The sequence below is a fragment of the Pteropus alecto genome, unplaced genomic scaffold, assembly GCF_000325575.1.
Source record: "Pteropus alecto unplaced genomic scaffold, ASM32557v1 scaffold410, whole genome shotgun sequence".
Taxonomy (NCBI): domain Eukaryota; kingdom Metazoa; phylum Chordata; class Mammalia; order Chiroptera; family Pteropodidae; genus Pteropus; species Pteropus alecto.
This window is the reverse complement of record NW_006429388.1, coordinates 77299-82336: the sequence shown is the minus strand read 5'-3', so window position 1 is coordinate 82336 and position 5038 is coordinate 77299.

Genomic DNA, 5038 nt, shown 5'->3' with positions numbered 1-5038 from the left:
CATCCAAGTACTAACCAGGCCCAACCCTGCTTAGCTTCCAAGATCAGACAAGATCGGTCGTGTTCAGGGTGACATTGCCATAGACACTTATGGTACAATCTTAATATTAACAATTGCTAAGTTTAAATAAGTACTCTAAGCTCTCCCATGGGAAATCTTGGAACCCTGCAGGATGTTTGAATATTTAAATAAAAGCTACTCTTACCAATGGATAAGATAAAGAGCGGAAGCTATAAATTGTGTATATTACTCAAGATTTCAAAGAGGCTTTCCTAAATTTTGCTCTCCAAGCATCTCCCAAAAGTTAGGTCATATAAATATGCAAAATGAATGACAAAGTTTTTTTAAAAATGAGCTATAATACACATACCAAATATAGAACATTTAAAACTGTATAACTTATTATTGTCAATTTGGATGCCTTTATTTCTCTTGTCTAATTTCTCTAGCTAGGACTCCAACACTCTATTGAATAAAAGTTGTCATAGCAGACAGCCTTATCTTGTTCCTGATCTTAGAAGTAGGCTTTTAGTTTTTCACCATTAAGTATGACATTGGCTAAGCGTTTGTCATATATAGCTTTTATTACATTGAGATACTTTTCTTCTATAACCACTTCATTAAGTGTTTTAATCCTAAATGGATGCTATATCTTGTCAAATGCATTTTCTGCATATCTTAATATGATCATATAATTTTATCTTTGATTTCGATTATGTGGTGTATCACATTAATCAATTTGTGTGTGCTAAACAATCCTTGAACCTCTGGAACAAACCCTATTTGATCATGATACATAATCTTTTTAATGTATTGTTGTATTTGATTTGCTAGTATTTTGTTTAGGATTTTTGCATCTGTATTCATCAGAAATATTGGTCTATAGTTTTCTTATTTTGTGTTATTCTTACCAAGGTTTGGTATCAGCATGATGTTGGCTTCATAAAATGAGTTAGAAACTATTGCCTCTTCTTCAATTTTTTTAAAGAATTTGAAAAGACTAGGTGCTAAATCATCTTTGAATGTTTAGTAGAATTCACTAGGAAATTCATAGCATTTCTACAAACCAACAATAAAATTTCAGAACAAGAAACAAAAAATCATTGTGTAATTGCAACAAAAAGAATAAAATATTTAAAATAAACTTTAAAAAGCATGTGAAAGATCTATACACTAAAAAGGATAAGACATTATTCAAAGAAATTGAAGAAGACACAAGGAAATGAAAAGATATTCAGTATTTATGGATTAGAAGAATCAACATAGTTAAAGTTATTTTATTACCCAAAGTAATATACAGATTTAATGCAATTCTCATCAAAATCTCAATGACATTTTTAAAGAAATAGAAGAAAAAATCATCACATATGTATAAAATCACAAAAGACCCTGAATAGCCAAACAAACCTAAGAGAAAAGAACAAGGCTAGAGGTATCAATCTGCCTCACTTCAAATTATACTCAAAAGAGACAATAATCAAAACGGTATTGTATAATCAGAAAAACAGACACACAGAACAATAAAACAGAATTGAGAACCCAGAAATAAACTCTTGTCCATATGGGCAAATAATTTTTGACAAAGGAGCCAAAAACATAAGATGAAGAAAGGAAACTTTCTTTAATAAATGGTGCTGGTCACATTGGAAAGCAACATGCAAAAGGAGTGTAAAAAGACAGCTATCTGTCACCATACACCAAAATTGACTCAAAAAAGATCAAGGACATAAATATAAGCCCTGAAACAATACATTGCATAAAAGAAAACATAGGTGCTAAACTCATGGACCTGGGATTTAGAGAAGATTTTATAAATTTGATCCCAAAGGCAAGGGAATGAAAGGCAAAAGTAAATAAATGAGACCATATTAAATTAAAAAGCTTTTACACAGCAAAAGAAACCATCAACAAAACAAAAAGGCATCTAACTAAATGGAAGAAGATATTTGCAAAGAACATCTCTAATAAGGTGCTAATATTCAAAACATACAAAGAACTCATACAACTCAATAATAAACAAATAATCTATTACAAAATGGGCAGAGGATCTGAACACACATTCTTCCAAGAAGACACACAAATGTCCAAAAAACATATGAAAGGATGCTCAATTCACTAGCGATTTTAAAAATGCAAATCAAAACCACCATGACATACTACCCTACACATGTTAAAATGGCTATCATCAACAGGACAAGTAATAACAAGTGTTGGAAAGGTTGTGGGGAAAAGAAACCCTCATATATTCCTGGTGGAAATGTAAATTGGAAATCCTTATAGTAAACATTATGAATGGTCCTCAAATAATTAAGAATAGAATTACCATCTGACCCAGCAATCCCTCTTTGGGTATCTACCCCCAAATTTGTAAACTTTTATTCATAAAGGTATATCTACCCTGATGTTCATTGCAGCATTATTCATGGTGGCCAAGACATGGAAACAACTGAAGTGCCCTTCAATAGATTATTTAATAAAGATGTAGGACTTATATACAATGAAATATTATTCAGCCATAAGAAGAGATGAAATACTGCCATTTGCGATGGTATGGATAGATCTTGAGATTATCATGCTAAGTGAAATAAGTCAGACAGAAAAGTTGAGAACCATATGATTTCAGTCATATATGGGATATAAAACTGAAAGCAACAAATGAACAATACAAAAAAAAAACAGACTCACTGATACGGACAGAAATTTATTGAGTCATGAGAGGGAAGCGGGGAGTCTAGGAGGTAGATAAGGGTAAAGGGGGTCAGAAAGAAATTTAACTTTGAGTGGTAAACATACAATGCATTATACAAATGATGTATTATTGAATTGTACACTTGAAACCTATGTAATTTTATTAACTAGTATCACCCCCAATAAATTTGCCAAAAATTTTAATAAAATAAAAAAATAAAATTATATATTTAATATATCTAATGTATTAACATTAAAATTGTGCCACCATGATTAATACATAATTTCAGAATATTTTTATTACCATAAAGTAAATCTCATAATCATTAGTAGCCATTCCCCATTTCACTCTACCCTTACCCATCCCCTGGAAACTACACATAATAATTCTGTATTTATGGATTTGCTAATACTGGGCAATTCATCTAAATAAAATAATTTATTTTGTGACTTTTTGTGTCTGGCTTCTTTCAGCAAGCCTGCTGTTTTTAAAGTGCATCCATGATCGAGCCTATATTATTACTTCATTGTTTCCAGTGCTTAATAATATTTCATTGTACAGCTGGATAATATTTTGTTTATTTATTTATTAGTTAACAAACAATTGGTTTGTTTCTATTTTTTGGTTCTATTATTAATGCTCCTATGAACATATGTGTACAAGTTTCTGTGCAAATGTTTTCATTTATCTCGGATATATAACTAGAAGTGGAATTGCTGGACCATATAATAACTTTATGTTTAACATATTTAAAATTTGCCAAACTTTTCAACAACAGTTCCAGCCTTTTACATTATCACCAGGAATGTATAATGGTTCCGATTTCTCCAATTCTCATTATTGTCTGTTTTTTTACTATTCTCATTATTGTCACCAGGAATGTATAATGGTTCCGATTTCTCCAATTCTCATTATTGTCTGTTTTTTTACTATTATTGTTATTATTATTATTATTATTATTAATGTCATTATAGTGTGTACAAAGTGGTATCTCGCTGAAGCTTCAATTTGCATTTCTCTAATGACTAATGATTTTAAGCATCTTTCCATGTGCTTATGAGATATTTTTACATCTTTAGAAAACTATGTGTTCAGATTCTTGGTCCATACTTTAATTCAATTACTTGCATTCTTTTTATTGAATTTTAAATATTATTTTCTATTCTAGAAAACCAAGACAATTAATATACATAATTTACAAATGTTTTCTCTAAATCTGTGGAGTTTCTTTCTACTTTCTTGATTGTGTCTTGAAACACAAAGTTTTGAATATAGATGAAGTCCAATTTATATATTTTTCCTTTTGTTGCTATCTGAGTCACCTCTGTTTGCCATAACAAAATACCATAGACTGGGTAGCTTAAAAATCAAACATTTATTTCTCGCAGTTCTGAAGGCAAAGAAGTACAAGATCAAGGTGTCAACAGATTCAGTTCCTAGAGAGAACCCTCTTTCTAACTTATAGATTGATGCCCTTACTGTGTTTTTACATGGTGGGGGAAAAAAGAGCTCTAGTTTCTTTCTCTTCATTTAAGGATCCTAACTGCATTCCACCCTAAAGATGTAATCTAAAGCTAATGATCTCCCAAATGCCCATCTCCAAATATCATCGCATTAGGACTTAAAGCTTTGATATACAAATTTTGAGGAGACAAAATATTCAGTCCATAGTAGTTGTTCTTTCTTTCGTATCTTTTTTTTAGTTAATTAATTAATTAATTAATTAATTTTTATGGTGACATTGGTTAACTAAATAAAATAAGTTTTAACCATACATTTTAACAGTAAGGCATTATGTGTTCATTTCCCATAGATAGATTTATTTCTGTCACCACATATTTGACTCCCTTTACCCAGTCTACCTCCCCCCTCTTCCTTCCCCACTCCCCTCTGGTAACCACTAGTCTATTGTCCATGACCCTGAGTCTCTGTTTGTTTGTCCTGCTCATTTGTCCCTTTTAGGTTTATATTCCACATACAAGTGAGATGTGATTTTCAACTTTTCTTTTGGCTTATTTCGCTTAGCATGATTATCTAGAGGTCCATCCATATTGTTGCAAATGGCAGAATTGTATCTCTTCTTATGATTGAGTGATATTTCATTATATATATATGTAACACTGCTTCTTTATCAAATCATCTATCGTAGGATACTTTGTTTGCTTCCATGTCCTGGCCAGTGTGAATAATGCTGCTATGAACATCGAGGTTCAAATATCTTTTCAGCTATGGGTTTTCAAGTCTTTGGGGTAAACATCTAGTAGAGGGATTGCAGGATCGTTTAGTAGATCAATTCTTAGTTTTTTGAGAAACCTCCAGATTGTTGTTCGTAATGGCTGTAAAAATTTG